Source organism: Camelus bactrianus, chromosome 5 (genome assembly GCF_048773025.1).
Source record: "Camelus bactrianus isolate YW-2024 breed Bactrian camel chromosome 5, ASM4877302v1, whole genome shotgun sequence".
NCBI lineage: Eukaryota > Metazoa > Chordata > Mammalia > Artiodactyla > Camelidae > Camelus > Camelus bactrianus.
The window spans coordinates 64,263,783-64,286,760 of NC_133543.1; the positions used below are offsets into that span (position 1 = coordinate 64,263,783).

The window sequence follows — 22,978 nt, forward strand, 5'->3', positions numbered from 1 at the left end:
TTCAAGTGTACAGCAAAGCGATTCAGTTTTATTTCTGTTCAGTTTATATTCCATTATAGGTTATTAAAAGATATTGAATATAATTCCCTGTGCTATACAGTAAATCCGTAAATAATGCAAACTCCCCATCTACCCTGCAGTCTTCCTAGGTCGCTGTCTTAGTTCAGGCTGGTGTAACAGAAGACTGCAGACTGGCTGGTTATATATAAACAACAGACGTTTATATCTCTCAGTTCTGGAGACTGGGAAGTCCACGATCAGCATCTGATGAGAAGCCTTTTCCGGGGCTGCAGGTGGCTGCCCTCTGGTTGTGTGCTCATATGGCCTTTCTTCAGAGCATGAGCTCTTGTGAGAGAGTTCTAGTCTCTTTCTTTTCTTACAAGAACATGAATCCCATCATGGAACTTCACCCTCACAAAGGCCCCACCTCCTAATACTATCACATTGATATTAGGGCTTCAACATATGAATTGGGGTGGGGACACAAACATGCAGTCCGTAACAGTCACTTTTTCATCACCTCTTAATTGGACTAGTTAAAGAACCTTATAAGTGATCTTCCAACATTTATTTTTGCCTCCACTCGAATCCAGATTAATCTTTTCAAAACACAAATTCAATGAAGTTGACTACTTGTCTAAAACCATTCAGTAATTTCTTATTAATCTTAGACGTCAAAATCCTTAACATGATACAATGTCCATATTGAGGCATGACCTGGCCAGGACTGCCTTTATTGTCCACCTTCCTCTACTGTCCCCACTCCTTAGAATCCCTCTCCAGTCACAATAGTTGGTGTTCATTTTCTCAAATATTCTGTATTAGTTTCCTAGGGCTGCTATAACAAAGTACCACAAACTAGATGGCTTAAAAGAACAAAACGTATTGCTGTATACTTCTGGAGGCTAGAAGCCTGAAATCAAAGGGTTGACAGAGCCACTCTCTCTCTGAAACTTGTAGAGAATACTCCTTGCTGGTCTGAAGAGTCTGGTGGTTGCCAGGAGCCTTGGTGTATCTTGGTTTGCAACTTCAGGGCTTTAATCTCTGCCTCCATCGTCACATAAATTCTCTCCGTATGTGTCTGTGAATCTGTGTATCCTCTCCTCTTCTTATTAGGGCATCAGTAATACTGGACTAAGGGCTCATCTTATTCCAGGATGACCTCATCTTTACAACTAATTGCACCTGCCATGACCCTATTTCCATATAAGGTCCTTTTCAGAGATACTGGAATGAGGACTTCAATATGTTTTGAGGGGACAAAACTTAACCCATAATACATGCTGTATTCCCTTCAGCCAAGACTGTACACATGATGTTCCCTCCACAGCAAACATTCTTCCCTCTCACTGTTTGCTTAGTTAATTCTTATTTATCATTCAATATCAACTCAACCGTCACTTCCTTGAAGAAGATTTCCCTGGCACAGATTATCAGTCAACTTCCTCTATTACAAACCCTCTCTGTATCACCAATCTTTCCTTCATAAAAATTATCTCATGACACTAGTTAACTTCCAAATTTTTGCTTTTATACCGATGGTTTTATTTTCTTAGGGGGAATAAATTTCAGTTATTTCTGATAGGCAACCAAGTTAAAAACAAATACCTCTAGCTGTTTTTCAAAGCTCTATATACACCAGGCCTACTCCAAGCAAATATGGAAGACTAGCAAAGAAGAAATTAAAATGTATTGAGTACCCGTGGTCTAGGAGTCATGATACACATGTGTTCCGGCTATGTCACTGCATACTGCTTTGTATCACTATGATTTTATATGACCTTTCCCTTTTTTCTTTCTTTTCCCCACCCTCAAATGCCAGGAATATTCCTTAAAGAGCCTATAAAACACTTAGCAGTTAATAAGAATTTGTTGTATTAAATAAATACCGTTTGTGACTTTAAGCTGGAGAGTTATCACAAAATAACAGTAGGGAAGTGACAAGAAGAACAATAAAATGGCCATGGTGGTTGGCAACTATACTGTTTCTTCCCTCTAGCAATCACTTCTCAGTGCCCTGTTCTCAGTAGGAATGACAAAGCCTTACTTCCAAACCAGGGGGAGCGCTGGGCCAAGGGGCAGAGAGAAGCGGCCACGTGTGGTGCGCCAGTTGTACCAGGCAAGTTTGCACTGAGACTCCTGGAGCCTTGCCGTGAGCTCTTTGTTCAGAGTGTGTGTCTGTGTGTGTGTGTACATGTGTATATGTGTACGTGTGTGTGTGTTCATTTCTGCAGATGCACTCTGGATTATTTTTTCCAACGTTTTCCAAAAATTTCCCTGGCCTGAAAGTAAAAGGGACATTTTAAGCGGTAACTCAGCCTATAGGAAATAGAACAGGTCATGAGATTCTACACATTATGAGAATTCTATAGTACCTTGCACAAAAGGTCAGAAAAGAATCTTGTTTGGAGCCTTCTGGTAGAGAAAAGTGTTGTCATTTATTATGTTCTAAGCCTTCCTGTGTTGTCAAGAGTAAACATGGAACAATTTATGTGAATATTAGATTCCATCACCTAGGGGACTTATTTAGTTTATGAACATCTAGAAATGATTTTTTTAAGCCAATAGTAAACCTACTGATGCTCCACGGAAGTCACAAAGCCCTTGATAACATAAGATATACATACTTAAATGCAGAAGCTAAGAAAAATACTAAACCTAAGGGAGCTAGAACTATTTATCTCCAGAACCAGCATAAATGGTAGAACATATTAGGTGCTCAATAAAAAAAATGAGTGACTAAATCAGTGAATGAATGAATGCTAAGGTTTCGCCTTATGTGTCTGACTCAGCTTCTAAACATGGGAGCCTTTCAGGACACTGTTTTTATGATATCATGAGGATTTAAGACAAAACAGCTATCCCAACATGTTTGTCATATGCACTACTCATGGGGGAAGAAACATTTTGTTCATTTCACTTATCTTTTTTAAGTCAATATTTTGCTCTCTAAAATAAGGACAAAAATAGTTAAAGCTAAGAGCATAACCTTGTCCAAGGTAACAATCAAACCCTTAAATCTCTAAATGAATGACATTTTGGAGAAGCATTCTTATGTTTTTAAAAATAGATACAGACACCTTTTATATAATATTTAAATATATATACACATACATATAGAGAGAAAGAGAGATCCTTAAAACAAGAGAATGCGTTTGAGATAAATGTCATGATCAAACAAAATCGCTTTCTTCCTGTCAATAATGACCCTGGCATCCCTGATGTGTAACTCACATTTAACTGGCAACATTCTGGGTTACTCATATTAACTGCAACAGTCTGAACAGCTTGAACTTCAATAAAATGTGCATTAAGTGACTGAGTTAATTTAACCTCATTAATCCTCAACCCAACAGAACCATCTGAAGCCTTCCAAGCAGCCTGTGCTTCATCCACAACACAAACATGTCCCTGTAGGAAACCAGCACCCAGAATGTGCTGAAGCTCTGGCTCCCAAGTTGTCACTGAGGGGTAAATGGCTGCATAATTGCCAGGACCGGGCTCCAACTGCACCATATGATTCACTCATTTTATTATACTTGTTAACGGTGCGATGAGTTCCATAAAGATAAATTTCTCTCTGAACTTTCTCTTGGAACTGCCTCTCGACTAAATGCTCTAATTCATCAAAGAGTAGGATGCTTGTTCAAGACACATTTTTGCCCTGTAACTTGAGAAATATATTTATGGCAAGTAAAAGATTGTGTTCAGTTAAATGGAAACTTGAACCCATCCACCTCCTACATCTTCCCCGAGTTAGGATTAATTACAGAGCCAGTAATAGCAGTTAAATTCTCAGAATTTTACTCATAAAGGGCTGAAACTTCAACTACTAAAGGTTATCAGCACAATTTCAATACTGAGTCAGGTGTTTGCTGCTATACCTAAGACATTTTAATTTTAATGTGATCGTGTGGGACTTCTATGAAACTTGATCTTGATCAACTTAAAAATGAGTTTTAGATTTGCAGATACTAACTAATATATATAAAATAGATATACAAGTTTATACTGTATAGCACAGGGAACTATATTCAATATCTTACAGTAACTTATAGTGAAAAAGAATATGAAAACGAATGTATGTATGTTCCTATGTGACTGAAGTATTGTGCTGTACACCAGAAACTTACAAAACATTGTAAGCTGACTGTACTTCAATAAAAATATAGTTTTTAAAAAATGAGTCTTAAATTATATGTACTGCACTATTCTTTCCACTATTTAGTGACATGAAAAACATCTTTTTCTTTGGGGAGTCCTTAGTTCATTTTTTATCTACGTTACTCTCAAGTCAAGAAGATGAACATTTTTTTACCTAAACATGCCATCATTCTTTGTTAAAACCTTTGGGAAAAGAGGTTTGAACCCAAGACACTGGATTTGGTCTACTTTTATGAACCCAAATTTGTGGACACACAGCGTAATTGCTCCTTTTTCAGCTTGTGGGAATATACTGCCCATCACCTCAATAAGTTTTTGTAATGATCAAATCATATAATTTATTCAAAGAACTTTATATACCGTAATGTCTATACAAATACAGCTATTTTTATTTCTTTATAAGCACAAGTTGGTGGTAAGATATACAACAAAAGGTGGGTAGAACAGAACTCAAAATAGATTATATTCATAGATTATAGGTTATATTCACCACCAGCACTCCACAGTATTTCTAAAAAGCTCCTTAGTTTTGAAACATAATTTCATAATTTCACTATCAAAAATTATACTAAAATATAGCAGAAACTATCTATGAAAAAATATATATTATCTAAATTTTTAAACAGCTGTATGGTCCAACACCTCTCAGAGTCAAATTATAAATGTTTCCACTTGGTAAAAACATGTTTTCTTTACTCAAATTTAACTTCATTAAATTTCCTCAGTACATTAGCTATAGAAATGGATTCATTATTTTCTGACTTTGCTATATACCAGTAACAATAAAAGCAAAAATACTACTTTGTTATTTTACTACCTTTGTTAAAATGGAAGTTTCCAGAGTATTATATTTGGTTTTTTTCCTGACTTTAAAAAAAAAACAATTAATACATAATTTCAACAAGCTGGTGCACTTTTCCTTCCCAATTTTCAAGAGTTATAGGGAATTAAATGGACCAGAAGCTCCACAGAGTTATGGCTCTGTAAAGTAACCAAGTGACTCAAACTTTGGAGAAGGCAATATAGAAAAGAAATATTCCTAAAAGAGTAAAACACATCTTTGTAGCTGTAATGAAATACAAATTAAAACACCTTCCTGCTTGGCTAGTTCCAATATTTTTCATACCAGGTAAACTCTCTCCTGGCAAGCAGTTTAAACAGTTATTTCATTTAGAACTGCCAGCTTCAGAAATATGATAGTCCTCAAATAAAACACACTTTTAAAAATATGTCATGCCAGCACAGTTCTGTTATAGTCTTGGAAGACAGATTTTAAATTACTATTTAACCAAGTACAATTTTACCTCAAGAAACAATTTATGAAAATAATATAAATCAGATGTGATAAAATCAGTAATAAATATTGTGAATGAAGGATTTTAGAAAAGATAAGCTATCTTTAGAGAAGACAGAACAATTTACATTTCCAAACTACAGTGCATAACACCCTTTAAATCACGTCCAAGATGTTGAAAAATATAAATAGATGCATATCCCTGATATTACAACCAGAATATATCTCCTGACAGTTACTTACCTTTACATACAGGTGTGCATGCTTTTACAGAAGCTTGTTTCCCTTTTTTAAATATATTTTTACAATACACTTATAAAGTAAAACAAAATTGCAATATATTCTTGGAATTATCCATAAATGTAGCATGCCTGCTATTGTCAATTTCTGACTTTCACTAATCATGGAAAATGAGTTACTTTTTCTGGACAACAATTTCTTAAAAGTACATTATTAAGCCACAGTAATTTCCTGATGAAACAGAAAAGTGAAAATGGCCAGCCAGGACATTTCAAGTTACCCCATCAGCACCTTTAATAAGCTCCCCACATCTGTTTTACTGCCCTAATGGTCTTCTATCCAGACTTAGTGCCATCCTTAAATGAACATATATTCCTCATCACGTTGTGACACTCCTAGCATCTGCCCAAGGCTCACTTCACAAATGGGTGCCCTGTACTTTCAAAATTTCTTACAGAAAATAAGCTACTTCTCTTAGCTTATTTATAATAAAACAAAACAATCTTTTTGATCTCTCAGGCATGATTGCCATCATAAATTTATCAAACACTGATGTAATGGCAAAGTATTAAAAGTCATAGATCCTAGTAAAGCTTGACTTCATGTCCTTATCACTGCATATTTCTTACCAAAGTAAGTATTCAAAATAAGCATCAGAACAAAGTGTGATTGCAAGCCAAAAGTGAGTTATGTCATGTTTATTATCACATGGATTGGTTAGACAAGGAAAAGAGATCTACTTAATTTATTTCAACTGGAGGAAAGTTTATTGTAATGATACAGGAACTGGACCAGAATCAGCTGTAAGGCTAGCTGACCTCTCTCCATCAATAGCTAAATTAGCTTTTTTAGTGTCACTGTCCTCTCTCCTTACCTACATCATTCATATTTACCATGTGGTTTCCTCTGTTTATCCAATTTTTGCTCCCTCATAACTTCAGCTTGTACATGACTTCAGTGCAGCAATTACCTAACAGCATCATTTCAGTGGCTATGGTTATTGCTAAGGGATTTGTGCTTTCCAGTCCAAATTCCCAAGAGTGAGAATCTGACCCAATTCACATGTTTACAGCAGAACAAGTCACAGCCTTCTGTTAAGCCAATCTATTGGCTGTACTTTTCTGTTGTTTTTTTTTTTTAATGGGGGGAGGTAATTAGGTTTATTTATATATTTATTTATTATTTTTTTTAATGGAGGTACTGGGAATTGAATCCAGGACCTCGTGCACGCTAGGTATACAATGTACCACTGAGCTATACCCTCCCCCCTTGGCTGTACTTTTCTTACCATACATTCTCATTCCTAGTCCACTTAACTGTAGCCAGAAGATAGGATCTTGAGATACAAAAATGGCCACCGAGGAAGAAGAGACTGCATGAAATGTGTTTTAGCTAAAATAATTGTGTATGTGAGCAAATATTAACTGACATCATTATTGTGCCATTTATAAATACATTTACTTCGGTTTATTTAAGTTGAAGTATAGTCAGTTTACAGTGCCATGTTAATTTCTGGTGTACAGCATTCAGTTATACATATATTTTTCTTTTCATATTTTTTCATTATAGGCCATTACAGGATATTGAGTATAGTTCCATGTGCTATACAATGGGACATTGTTGTTTACCTATTTTATATATAATAGTTAGTATCCACAAATCCTGAACTTCCAATTTATCCCTCCCCACCCCTGGTAACCATAGTTTGCTTTCTAGGTCTGTGAGTCTGTCTCTATTTTGTCTCTCATTTGTGTCCTTTTTTTTTCTCATCCATGTTGCTGCAAATGGAATTATTTTATTCTGCTTATGACTTCAGTCATATTCATATATATATACACACACCACATATATATATATACCACAACTTCGTTATTCAGTCACCTGTTGATGGACATTTAGGTTGCTTCCATGTCTTGGCTGTTGTAAACAGTGCTGCTATGAACATTGGGGTACAAATACATTTACTTTTTAATAAGGTATGCCATGACAGACCTTGTCTAGGGATGAAGTCAAGTGAATTTCCTTTGCAATACCAATTCAAATCTTATAAAACTGACTGGGAAATCAACTTTGAGTTTGGATACATATCAGGTTCACTCTCTGTAACTTCCCCGAACTTGCCATTTAAGGAAAAAGAAACACTGTTTCTCCAATGACACTTGTGTAATATTTATACCCAGAATTAAATTTGTAATGCTGTCTAAATAGTAGTAGCACAATTAGGGCTAAGGACTCAGAAGACTGTCTCTTTAAATATTTGCAGTTGTTTAAGTAGAAGTCCAGGATCTACTGAGTTTAGTGAGCAATTTAATACATCTTCATGTAGTTTTATGCCACTTAAGATGATCAGGCAATCATATTTTGGTAAAATATTTCAAATTTAATCCACCTGACCAACAAGAACAGGTGCACTCAGTATTCTGATGAACATAATTTCACAACTTTCAACATAATGTACAGGGTTTCCACTTTTTAGTTGAATATTGAAATTGAATCCCGATCAGTAACGAATATACCCAACATTTATGTCATGTTAAGTTGAAACATGTTTTCATACAGATTACCTCACATATCATGTATCACAGCACTTATTTTAGAAAGAAGGAATCCTAGACTTAAAAGATACAAATAACATAGCTTGTAAAGGGCAGAGCCAGGACACAAACCTACTACCATTTGAGAACTATTATCACAGTACTCCTCTGCTAGAGAGGCATGCTTGGATCAGTGGAGTAAGCAAAAAGAAGAGGATAAAGCCCATAAAGTCTAAAAATACAAAGAATCTGGGGCTGAGATCATGAGGATAAAATCAAGACCCAGAAAAGGGAACACATACTGAAGTGACTGATCTCAAAGTAGGTGATCACCATTTCTTTGGAGTTTTGCCTCCTTAGCTGGGACATAAGACCAAATTCACTTTCATTTTACATAAAAACTTCAAAAAAGTGGGACTAGATTCTTGAACACTTGGTAGAAAAGAATTCTGATGTCACATTTAAGCCCAGTGAGAAAGGGCACCATGGTGGATTAGGAACGTCTACTGTGGGTGCTGGAGTTGAGAATGGAAGTGTGGTTGCTGCGCAATTGCTGACCCTAACTTGGACTTTCCATTGTCTGGTTGGTATATGTACAGAGCTCTCCTGACATGAAGTCCTGCCTGGTCTGTAGGACTAGAAGCTATAAGGATCCAAAGAGACCAATTCACAAATCATCAACAAATGTTTGGAGATGTCTCCAAGTGGTGCAGTGGCCCCTCCATTCTATGAACTGATCAGAGGCTCATCATGAAAATAGTGATTGGGAGTAACAGAAAGTCAAATCTTAAGGGTCAACTCTGTAGCCACTCTGTTTCCAGTATGGAAAAATGCCATGAAGACATGGCATCAATTCTTTGGGAAACTGATTCCTAGTAAATTGTAACACTTTCTCTATCTTTGCTGAGGATGGAGCCTGAGGGAGGAAGATTTGAATGGGAAGGTAAGAGAAACTAGCAACTCAGAAATACTTTCCAGATGTTTCCCAGAGGTATAATTTTAACATACATATTTGCTTCTTCTCAAACACAGTCTTCTAATGCTTTAAAAGGAACATCCCTAGAAAACAAAAGGCTGAAGTGATTGGACCTTGGTCACCAGTCCACTGCTAACACATGAACCCCCAAATAAGAGATTGGGATATCCTGGATAATTTCACAGTTTTCTCTAGGATTCCTGGGATTCCCAATCAACGGGAGTACATACAGGTAGCATAACCACCTCCTTTGCCATTCATTCTCAGCTCACAATTTTCCATCCCCATCTAGAGCTCAAGTCTTCAGTAAAATGAAAAGTAGTTCCAAAAAAAAATTAAAAAAAAAAAAGAAAAGTAGTTCCTCTGGACAAAAATCTAAAGACATCATTGTTCAAACTGTAGAATTCTGTCAGTGCTAACATATCTAATGATTTTTGCCCAATCTATAGTATAGTAATTTCACCAAAGTCTAATTCATACATTTCACCAAAAACAGCATAATATTAATAAGATTTCATAATATTAAGGCAATAAATTTAAAGAAATATTATTCACATTCTTAGTTTGCTATTAAACAAATTCATAAATGATTAAAATTAAAATATGCTTGTCAAAATAAGAGATAAATTAGAGGATCAGTGACAGATTCTATTAGGCATTCCTTTTACTCATTAGGGTGTAACATCTATAACTAGTAAGAGTTTTATAGATATGGCTATGAAATCAGATTCTATAATGTGAAATGTTTTATTGCTCTCTATAGAATTCATTATTACCTATAATTCAAGAAACTATGAAATCAAATTACAGAATATTATGTATGGTGTTATTCTTTAATAATAAAGCAAACAAATTTATACAGAGATATTTTATATGGATAAAACTGCTGGAAGGAAAGGTTCCTCACTGCAAATAATCATCCATATTGTTGGAATTTTTATGAGAATTCATTAATTTTATTATCAGCAGAAATAATAAAGATAATCTGAGGAAATAAAAAGGAATTTTGGTAACCTGTATATTTTGAAATATACTGCAAGTCATCTCACTTCTCCATTGTTTTATTCCATGAAAATTAAGTATTTTAAACTAGTAATACTTTCTTATGAAATCTCTGCATATAAGTTATAATGTTTAAAGATATTTTCCTACTTAATATACACAATAATCACATAATCCTCAGGAAGAGTTTACATATGAATGCAATTTGGTTTTTGTTCTTCCAAATACAAAGGCTATATATATATATACACACACACACACACACACACACATATACATACATACACAGCTATATATTAAATATATATCTATATATCTTTAATGTGACTAACACAATATGATGTTGAAAAGTACACAATGTTAGAATAGCACATATTTTCAAAATGAATCTAACCTAACTTTAGAGAAATTTAGTAACTTATCCAATGTCTTATTGTTTGTGGTAATCTTTATGACTTTCAATATAATACTCTTTTAGGCAGAACAGATTAAGTGTTACGATTCAAATCATTCTGACAATAATTCTGGACAAGCAGAACAATAATACACCTAATTTGAGAATATCGTAACTCCTCAAATACTATGTAGAGATCTGTTACTTTACATTAACAACGTGCTTCCCATACTATATTAAACAGGTAAATTATATCGTGATTCAGAATGTAGTTTATGAGGAAGGACACCAAAAATAATAGAGAAAAAATAACCAGAAGGTGAAACTCTGAGTCATAAAGTAGAGGAGAAGCTTTTTAGGCAAAGGTAGAACTTCAGGGCTAAATCAAGCATGTTATCTTTGGCTGGAATTAGGACAATGAAAACAAATTTCATCTACTTCCCAAGTTTGCCTCAGGCTGGTCTTAAGTAATTCCATGACAGAATGGTGTGTTTATTTCTCCAACTCTTTTGATTATGAATACAAATATTTCAAGGGCTAAATTCAGACAATGGAAACGGGAGGAATGAGGCTCTTCTTAAGGATCTTTTCAATAACAAATTCAAAACTGACAAAATCCAAAGTCAAATAATAAATAACCATGATTGTCCCTTCCTCAGCAAACATTCCAAAGTATTATTCCAGTAGTTGCTTATATATGTATATCATCATTACTTATATATGTACATTTACATTCCTTTACCATTTCAGGTTGGACATAATAACTATTTGACTTGTTATTATTACTGATGACCACAACATAGTTTAAGAAAATACTTTATTATGGCCTACTTAGTAGTTTAATCTCAATTTCAAACATGTTCTCCTGTCTGTCCTCACAAATATTATTCCAAAAGTTTTCCTTTTCATCCAAAGTACAAACTCCATCTTCACTAAAACCAAGAAAGGAATCCCGAATATATACATAAAACTGAAAAACAAATGAAAAAAACTGGACATGACTTGGAACAGGAATTTAAAAGCTAGCTGCCTACAGAGAAGGACACTGACAAGGAGCTAGTCAATTTACCCACAGAAGACTGGAAAGACTCAGGGATCTGAGCTATGGAAGGTAGGAGTAAAACCAACAAAAGCAAAAGATGGGACAGGAAACATTAGAATTGTTTAAAAGTCTCTAGAGAGAAGAATGGACCATCTCCTCTCTTCTATCCTTAGGAAATGTGGTGTTCATTCCCTTGGTATTTATTCAAGGTATTCTATGAGGACCATCAGCATCAACATCACTCAGAAGCTTATTAGAAATAAAGACTCTTCAGTTCAACTTTAAACCTAATAAATCTGAACTTGTATTTTAATAAGATCCCCAGGTATTTCATTTGCAAATTAGTTTGTGAAACACTGTTATCAAGAAATTGAAATACGGGTGCATAGGATTTCAGGATAATAAGCAGGAGAGGGGTAAAGATGAGACACTAAGTGAGGATCTATCTCTGTTAAATGGTGCAGTCCTCAGCCACCTTCTCCTGCGCAGCTCTAGAACACCAGCAGAGTGATTTCCTACCTTATCCTCAACTCCAGGTAAAATTTGGAGAAACCATCTCTAAAAAAGCTGAACCCCTTAGGTCAAATTTAGCTCACTACTTTTTTTGTAAATAAAGTTTTACTGGAATAGAACCACACCCATTCATTTACATATTGCCTATGGTTCTTTTTGCCCACTATAAGGTCAGAGCTGAGTACAGATCTTCCTCAGTTTACAACAGGTCACTTCCCAATAAGCCCATCATAAGTTGAAAATATCCCAGGTCAGAAATTCATTTAATACATCCAATTTGTCAAACATCATAGCTTAGACTAATCTACCTTAAATGTGCTCAGAATACTTACATTAGTCTACAGCTGGGCAAAAGTATCTAACACTAAGCCTGTTTTATAATTAAGTGCTGAATAGCTGGTGTAATTTATTGAATACTTCACTGAAAATGAAAAACAGAATGGTTGTGTAAGCAGCTCTTTGCAGGGAATGTCTCTCAGCAGGAAACCCCTTTGTCTTATCACTTCGGCAGAGCTATATTATAATTAATCTTAAACCAAGCTTTTTATGCTCTACTTATCTCTGGCCCAAGCACACCTTTCAAACCTTTTGATCACACAATGCCTTGCTTAACCTATTGGCTCTTTCTAAAGATCAAAGAAATAAAAATGAAAAGTAAGTAATTAACAGATGACCAGATCCCTTCCCTAGCTTCCCCTTCAGTAATGTCACAAGCAAAGTGTGTGAACAAGAAAGCATCTAAAGAAAGATCACAAGAAGTCGACAAGCCTGCAGGTAGTGGGGAATGGGGATGACTCTGATCCCCTAACTCAGTGATAAACTGAGAGTACTTCCCTTTTCCCTTTTAAAACTTTCATAGCCGAGCAGAATCTGGGTAGTTGGTTTTCAGGGGGACACTGAGTCCACCATCTCCCCAGATTGCCTACATTCTGATGAAAAGCAACTTTCCTTTCTACCAACCATTGCCTCTAGGTATTGATTTTCAAACCATGAGCAGCTGGACCTGAGTTGGGTAACAGTTGTACAGGTACAGAATGGTTGTAAATGTATCGGTTGCTTACCCTCATGATCATATGACTGACTGGGAGTTGTGCCTCTCCATGGCTGTCCAGCATCACAGGAGTATCATACTGCATTTGTCACAGGCCTGGAAGAGATCAAAATTCAAAATCTGAAGTATGGTTTCTAGTACTACCCGGTGCTCTGGGGAGAGTGATCGCAATTATTGCAAGTGAAATCAAGTCTTAACATGCGTGCAGAGATCCATCCATCACCAGATTCTTTTCTTCTTCAGTCTTGAGAGTAACTCATTTTCTCTGCAAATATGGATTCCCTTCTCAAGTGAGCAGTAACCCAGGGACTCTGGAGTGACTACCCCTAATCACTTCACAAAGTGGCCCAAGATCTCTCGAGATTTGCTTTTTCTCGCAAGATTAAGCTCAGGACTCGGGGGAAAGGAACCGCAACTACTGGAAGTTTAATCTATTTATAACCAGCATGAATAAATCAATCCATCCCCAGATTCTTTCCTACTTCACACCTACTTCACTACTCCTGAACTACCGGTGGAAGTTGGCATTCTGCAGATCTTAGCAAGCAATTGCAGCTTAGGAGAGTGGAATTGCGTCAGATTTATGAGCAATGTATCAAAGACAAAAAAAACTGGAGCAAATACATTAAATAATAAGATTAACCCATAAGATTAACCCTGTGGGAAATTGTAAGGAAAGGAATGTTACCAAACTCTTGGAGGAGGGGATAAAAGAACCACGATGTCATAGATAGAAGAAAACTAAGCAAATAAAAGAAAAAACAAACAGAAGAAAATGAGGTAATTCTCAAAGCAGAGAAAACCATGACTCTTAGCTGAAAAACAAAATGTTGTACAAGAACAGAAATGTAAACAAGGTATCTACTTGGCTTGGCAGTTAATCTTTTTTACAAAATCATACCAATGGGAAGAGTAACTACGGATTTACCAAAAAATTTTAATATCAACATATGCAGTGAAAGGAAGAGCTACCTAAGAGAGGTAAAATCTATAATTACTACAGGAGGAAGTCAATAGATAATGTTCAAAAATGACAAAGCAAAATATTGCAGTATTTAATCGTTTAGATACATGGAGGTAAATCCAGAAGTAATAACTGAAACACCAGAAGATAGAGTTGGGAAGGTGGCAGGCATGATCATTTTTAACAACAGTTAGCATTATTTGACATTTTAAACTGTGGTTAGGTATTTATTTAATTTTTTTTAAATTTAATTATAAAGGTAAATGTAACACCCCTGCAGAAACTCACCACTGCTTGAATGAATGTGATACAGTCTCATAGTATGTGAACAACTCTTCATAATTTATATTTTTTAAAAAGACTTTACTCATCTCTTGAGAATTGTGATTACAGATATAGCCCTGGAGGCCTTTGAGAATTTGAGAAAATACAGACTAAAGTAAGATTCAGAAAACTCTTTCATATATTCCCTTTAATGAGCTCCTGTGCTATAACTAATTCTATAACTTGAGACTCCCAGGTTATCCTGATGCCAACATTTAGAATCGCTTGTATTGCCAAAAAAAAAAAAAAAAAAAAAAGTGGAGACTGATATGTTTAGATACCAAGAAGTCCCAGGTGTGTTGAAACTCAAGAGTTTCATTTTACATTGCTTCTTGGCCCCTTTAATTCAATTCTATGACTCAGAATGCCTCAATATTTGATCTTTGCGTCATCCAAATGCTGTCGGTAGCCTAGTGAAAGCTTTAATATTTTCATTGCCAGATATGTCTCCAAAAGTTTTAATCCCCTTATCTCTCCATTACTTGTTTGCAAAGCAGGCTAATGCAATATTGGCATCAGAGTGAGTCAATGAAGAAGCAATTCAAAATACGACGCAGGAAACTTGTCAGTTGTTGGAGTCTTAGTGAAATATCTTAAAACTACTTTTCCAAACTTTTAAAGATGGAAAGACTTAAAGTTTTTTTGGCTGTAGGGTTGTTAATTTTTTTTAAACACCTGTAAACCAGATTCTTGTAAGGGAATTTATTTACCGCATCTAATTTGTTGGAGCTTACATTTTACTTTTAAAGTAATTTTTTGAAAAAGAAGCAGTAATTAAGGGAACTGAGATCCTGGTCCCAGTTCTCTCAATTATTCAATATTCAACAAACATTTAATGAACACCTCAAAGCCCTGTCCTGAGATATTATAGGCGTGTTAAGTGGACAGTGTACAAACAAGATCACTCCCTAGAAAGTAAGATCAAATTATCTATGCTACAAGCTTACAGGTTTTCCACAAAATGTTAAGTCCTTGATGATAAGGTGGTATCAGACCTTTAGAAACTCCCTTTCAGGAAAATGACTCTTAGTTAGAGGACGACTATCACAAAGTATAGACTCTACTTCATCTCAAGCCTTGATTTTTAACTATTACCACAGTCACCCTGAGAAATGCAGAGAAACAAAGCAATTAGTGTTCCCCAGGGTTAGAGGTGACCTTAGCCACCTGTCTTATATAAACTAAACATTTGGAATGTTAACTCCTATTTTGTTATTGCAGAAGGCAGAGGTGTTGGTAAGTCAACAAAGCCTGCTTTGAAACACTTTCATGTTAAAAGGAAAGGGTTTTGTTTGTATATCCAACCCTGATGGGCATCTTCCTATACTAATTCCTTGGCTTGTCCCCTGGGCTCTGTAGCATTACATACCTCTTAAGGCATTTCTCTAAATATTTCAAATGATATTGAGTACTAAAGCAGAAAAAGAAACAAATATGGTAGGAAAGCAGGAACTTTAAGATGGATAAGGAAAACTGCCTAATACAGCTCTCTTTGTGTCTATTAATAAAGACATAGAGAGCAAGGAAACAAGTCATCTATTCATTAGCTCCTGGATATCCCTGAAACATTTTCATTCTATTCTGTTAAATTTTGCTCAGTCGAGGACCATTGTGAAAACTATTAAGGTTTAAAAACTCTGACATTCATAATAAGCAGGGATGGATGAATTCAGTTGCTTAATTATAGACATTTGAGTTAGGGAAATGGATAGCATCACAGTGGTTACTGTTATTTTATTTAAGACAGAAATTATAGTGCACAGAAATTCAGTTCAACTCTTCTGGTATAATATCTCCCCTCCCCAGCTGAAATAATTATACTCTGCTTTGCATCCATTAGAGAAACCATTAAGTCTTGAAAGTTCCTTTTATGTGAAAATAGTGTGCTTTTCTCTCGAATTTAAAACACTCAGTATCTTTTGAATGTCTTTTGCATGTGTTTTGAATCCACAATAATCAACAATCATTCATTTGATCCTACCCAGATTTTCAGTCCTAATAGCCAAGCATTCTATCTTTTACCTCTTTTAATAATTAGTTTTTCAAGCCCACTTCACATTTTCTTCTGCCCACCAGTCCAAACACCAGTAGTCAATGGCAATAACCACTGGAGGCAAAACGTGAATTTTATTTCTTCCCTCATTAAATCTTATCTAGTCTCATCTGTCCCCAAGTTGTTCTGGAGATTCAGCCCAATTCCAAACAAAATCCCAGAAGGCTTTTATGTAAAAATTGGCAAGCTGATTCTAAAATTCATAAGGAAATAGACAGAATCTAGAACTGCCAAAACAATCTTGATAAAGAACAAAGCTGAAAGACTAACACTACCTGATTTCAAGATCTAATAAAACATAAAATGTGGTGCCAAGATTAACAAATAGATCAATAGAACACAATAGAGAATCCAGAAATAGACCCATACGTAAATGGATAATCACTTTTTACAAAGGTACAAAAGAAATTCAGTGTAGAAAAGCATGATTTATAAAAGATAAAAATAATAAATTGGACATTATCAAAATAAAAAAAACTTTTCTTCTGCAAAATATTGACAAGAGAAGGAAAAGACAAGCTATATAGGCTGGAAAAAATACTTTGCAAATCTATCCAACAAAGGACTTATATCCAAAATACATAAAGAACTCTCAAAATTCAGCAGTAAGAAATAAATAACCCAATTTTTTAAAAGGGCAAAACATTTGAACAAATACTTCACCAAAGAAGACATGCAAAAGATGTACAGATAATAAGCACATGGAAAAAAATGTTTCATACTAATTATCCATTAGGGAAATGCAAATTAAAACAATGAGATATTACCATACACATCTCGTAGAATGGAAAAAAAAAAATTAAGGCTAAGAAACTGACACTACCCAGTGCCTGTCAAGATTGTGGAGAAACTGGAACACATATATATTTTGTTGGTGGGAGTGCAAAATGGTACAGCTATTGTCAAAAACAGTTTAGCAGTTTTTCAAGTGAGTGAAATATATACTTACCACTGATGTCACATTCCTCCTAAATCTTCAATCACTCCTTCTCAGTCACCCACACCTGTGTCTGGTGTTTTACCTAGACCACACAGACATCCTAGAGGCTGAGTTATTGGTCCTCTTTTCTTCTTATAATCTACTTTCCTATAATCTACTTTCTCCCCAATCTAATCAACATCTATGCCTTCAATAAACATCCAATCACCAATAATTCCCAATTCTGTACCATCATCATGTTTGACCTCTTCTACTACAGATCTACGTATCTGAAGAACTCCTGGATGTATCAGACATATCAAAGTTGCCTCAAACTCAACTTGTCCCAAAGACCTTTCCTCCAAAGCCAGTCTTCTTCGAGGTTTCCTTGTTCATTGAATGGTACAGTCATATATTCAGTTTCTCAGGATTGAAAAAGAATCAACACTGACAAGTCTCTCTCTTTCACCATCCCCGCCTCTATACTCTATCAATCACTAGTCTAATAATGTTTTCTTTAACAATCTATGAATTCCATCCTTTCTTTTCATCTCAAACATACTAGAAGCTACCATCATATTTCCCCAAGACCACAGCTGAACCCACCCAAGTTATGCCATTCTCCCTTCATCCATTCTGTCTTCCTTATTTCGTCCATTCTCAGAACATAAGCTGACCTTTTCAAAATGCAAATCTGATTTTATCATTTTTCTGCTTTAACCCTTTTTCATATTGCTTTTACAATGAAATTTCAAACTTTTAATATGGCCAAGTCCCTCTATAGTCTCTAACTCTAGGCTCAAGTCACACCATTCTCACTCCATCTCTCTAAAGTCAGTTTCTTGAAAGTGCTGGACATTTTGCTCATACTATTTCCTATTCCTAAAACACATTTTTTTTTCCTCCTTTGCTCCTACCATTTTACAAACTATCTCTATTCATTACTCCATTCTTAAATCAAAGGTAACTTCTTTAGGAGATTTCACTAACTATTCAATCTAAATTAGGTTCTCATGTTATGATCTTTCATAGTTCACAATACCTCCCTTCACAACAGTTTCCCAAACCAAAATAATAAATTTATACGTGGCTATGCTTAATGCGTGTCTCCCTCCCTGTGCCATCAGCTCCATTAAATCAACAGCCACAGCTGTATCCTTAGCACTTATTCAGTGTCTGGTACCTAATAAAGGCTCGATAAATATTTCAGGTAGAAATATATCCCTGTATTATAGATAATAGAAACTGTAAGTTAGGTAATAAAACTTGCTTCTAAGTCATGTTGCCAGAAAGAGGAGGAAGCAGGATCTGAATCCAAGTATATAGAACACTAAGTCTATTCACTTATTCAGCTGAACCACTCCCTTTGCCATAACTGTCTCAGCTACTCAAATACTCAAAGAAACTTAAGACAGGTTTGCCCATCCTTTTCCTGTAGTGTAAACAGCTTTGATGAAAGTTAAAATTGCAATTATTATCTCAGTACCATGCTAACCGGCTGAGCCTACCATGCCCACTGCACTTCTGCAGTGGCAAACTTCTCAATGACAAATGAGAATGACAGCCAGCCTATATGATAGACATGAAAGCATAATTAGTGAATCAAAATGTTTTTAAACAGTTAAATTTATCCTCCATCTTGTCCAGCGGCTGGCAAAGCTACCAGTGGCAACTGCGAGTAAAACTGTTTGCCACATGCAGGTGGTAGAAGAGAATTAAATGACAAGCACATGAAAATGTGGTTTTCAGCTGTTCCACAGAACTACTATGTTGGCCAAGAAAGAAGTGGAATTTCTGTTGGCTTGAACTTCCTGAGATTTTTATACTTGAGTCAAATGAGTTCAAATCAGGAGCAAGACTTCCCAAACAACAACAGCAAAACAAACAGACAAAAAAACAAAAACAAATAAACAACCCACATACGGTTTCCTTTTGTGTCTCTACTGTTTCATATCTAGACTAAGTTGGAATTATTGAGTTATAATGACGGCTGACTTGGCTAAGGTTAGCTGCTGACATTAACATTTTTTCTCTACTGTGGGATGATCGTTTAATACAGTTTAATAACTTTCTTTTGAAATTCTCCTCATAAATTTTGACCAAAAAAAACGTGGAAGTGGTATCTTCTATCACCCATCTGGCAAGAAAACCTAAGTTTCTTATAAAATACAGAAAATCATTATGTCTGTAAATACAGAAAAGTTGATGTTTAACATGATAGGGCCCTCTGATAAAAATGTTAGTTGTTTGGGGTCTTTCATTTTGTTTTGTTTTGTTTTGTTTTTCTGTTATTATTCATTTCCTATATTTACATTATAAGATTTTGGGTAGTATTTGCTCAGTAACTTTTTTTAAAAGTCTACTGCTGACCATCCTGTTTACTCTTACCCTGTGTTGCTGAAAAGAGAAAAATTCATTAAAAAAAAAAAAAACAGAATTAGATAAGAAGAGGCAGTACAAATCAAATTGCAAGTTAGTATTTACAACTGTATTATTTAGTATAATACAACTAATATAACATAGTATAACATAATATAATACAAATGAAATGTGTGAAAGATATAAAGGTATAATTTCTCTAGGTGGTATCTGGTTATAGGCATTCCCTTATCATAACTGTAAGAATTAAGAGAAAACAGGAAAAGCTTATCTAAATCTACCCCAAACAAGTCATGAGATTTAATGGAATTAGCCATCTTAAAACAATGCTTTGAAGAGCAACTCCAACTACCCCTTGGCCCCAAATTTCTCACTCTGCATTATGTCAGAGTATTCTCATGGGGTATTTCCCACCTTAAAATGAATACTACATTAAAATGATGAAATAATAGTGACTCCTCTCAAATCGTGACTACCTGTTTCTGGGCCCTAGCTTCTCAGCAGCTGGAATCCAAAGAGTTGGATCAGGCATCAGCCTGATTTTCCAAGGGATATGTACATCCCTTTACTAAAACTCACCCAATCCTTCTTCTGTCACCAAAGTCGGGGGTCTATTTCCATGAGCCCCCGAGATTGTTACATCAGAAGCCAGGTTTTCTCCTCTCCGATAGCCCTGGACATATCTGGCACTTGATGTTTCCTCTGATAGGTTACCTACCATCTGCCTTTCCCTTCCCTTCTAATAAATTTGACTCATCAACAAACATTTACTGAGCACCTACTCTGTTCCACACTCTCAGCCAGATGTGTCTCTGACAATGAGCAAGAGACTGTCTCTCCCCTGGCCGAGATTAGACAACCAATATGAACCCGGACACAAATAACAACAAGTTTGATCTTCTGGCCCCTGGCTGATCATTTGCAGCTCTCAGGTGTGCTTCCCCCACATGTACTTCCTCAAAACAATATTTCAATAACTAGATTTTTTAAGCTTATTCAAAGGAACAGTAACTTTTAGAGGTACATATAACTAACAACATATAACTAATAAATAACATATAACTAATATTAACTAATAAACATATAACTAATATTTTTACAATACCTCTTGGAATGCCACAAAATGAAGGCAAACAATAATTCTCTATTAGTATTAGTAAGATTCAGAGAAAACATTCCACAATTTCCTCTCTGGTTATAAAATAATGAAGCTTATTCCAGCGTACAGCACAATTTTTCAGTTATACATTTGACACAACATTGTAAAATGACTATAACTCAATAAAAAAAAAGTTTAAAAAAAATAATAATGAAGCTTAGAAGGGGTGAGATGCATTGTAGTTAAATTTCAGTGTTTTTTTTTATTTTCTCACTAATTCTTGTAGTTTTAGAACAGATGATTTAAAGACGTCAATTTAGCAGTTTTTGCTCCTCACTGAAAAATGGTAGGGAAGAGTTTTGGAGAAAAGTCATGCGTTATTGTGGTTCTCAGTCCTTACAAGGTCATCAGAATCACTTGGGGAACAAAAAAAAAAGACGAAACACTCCCTGTCCAGGCCCCTCACTGGCACTGGTATTTTTTAAAAAGCACTCTTAGTAATTCTCGTGTGCAGTCAGAATTAAGTTTTAACCTGCAAATCCAACATAACATTTACTTTTGGATTTCTGCACGCTCTCTGCCAGCATCTCCTTCCCAACTCTTTATTTACGGCCCCAAGTCCAGAGTTTCCTGTAGATTTTTTTAATCAATGGAGTATACATTATTTGATCACTTTAATTCGCCCTTTGCAGGATGCTTACAGAGACACTCGTCATTTTTGCTGTCAGATAACTGATTTCTCGGTTGTTCCCATTCTAGCATCCAACTGCCTAAAAAGTCCTGCCTAGATCATTCTAACTTCTGCAACAAAGCATTTCATTGCTGCCTTAACTTACAAAATGTTATCCCAGAGCCTATTTGACAAGCATTACAGGTTTCACTTTGATGATTCTAGCAATCTGAAGGAAAGCATTTCCACTGATCAACACTATTGCTCACAGATTTTCCAGAGTTCACGACAAATGGCAGCACATTTCCGTCAGACAGAAAACAACTAGCCATTCTTAGTAGTATCAGAACACATAGATAAGAAAAAGATTTTTCTACAGAAAATCATTATAAGGAATATTTTTCAGGGACACATACAAAAGCATATTTATTTATGTGATTTTTGTGTGCAGAATAAAAGCATACTGAACCACATGAACTTTCCTGAATTCTTGACTGTGTCCCCTATTTTCAGAACCTCAGGAGTGGTTGTAAATCTATTGTTTTAAAAATGAGGGCTCTAAAAATGTATAAAAAAGAAAATTCTGAAAAAAGAGCACTCTGCATGATATTATAACAAAATAATGGAATTCAGAGACCTCATGATCATCCACCTTATCATAATCTTAGTTTTCTTTACCACAGCAAATATTATTTTGTATTTCTGCTCCTAATTCCCAAATTTGCCTCTGGATCTGGAATTTGTACTTTCTCAACTTTAGCACACATTAACCCATCTTATCCATAAGAACAATGAAATAACTAAAAAATAAATATTATACCATATATAAAGTTCAGTATTGTATGATGCATCACTAGCCATAGTCACTAAGCAAGCAGTTACATTTTTAAAGACACTCACTTGATTTTATCTGTATTTTACTTCAAACTCTGAATTTCAGAATATTTTAAAAGTACTTAAAATGCAAATATCATTATAAAATTATTTGTGTAAAAATACTAAAATAAAGAAGATGAAGAATAGGTGGAGGAGGAAAAGGAGAAAGAAAAAGAACAGTTGCACTTACTGATTTTCTAACTGCCAGATCTAGATATTTGATTTGCAAGTAATTTAGGAAAAAATGAGAATTACCTTATTTTAAAACCTTGTGTAATGGAAGGAAAATAATGCCATTTACACTATTTCTCTCTAAAACTTAATAAATGAAAGGCACCATTCTTCTGCTGAGTTTTTTAATGAGCATGCATATGCAATGCTTTGAGTTTAGAAATTGTAAAGACATGAATGTACAGCCCTGTAAATATTAAGAATAAGTTGGGATTACTATGGGCAAGGCAAGAAAAGGGGATAGGGTAAAAAA

General features: G+C 35.2%; 1 long non-coding RNA gene across 1 annotated transcript in view; it reads right to left on the reverse strand.

Annotated features, from left to right (window-relative positions):
- LOC141577727 (uncharacterized) overlaps nt 1-22,978 on the reverse strand; it is a 382,973-nt gene that overhangs the window by 205,033 nt on the left and 154,962 nt on the right. The window contains exon 2 of the long non-coding RNA XR_012507080.1: nt 13,221-13,306. This is a non-coding gene — a long non-coding RNA (uncharacterized LOC141577727). The remainder of the gene's footprint in view (nt 1-13,220; nt 13,307-22,978) is intronic.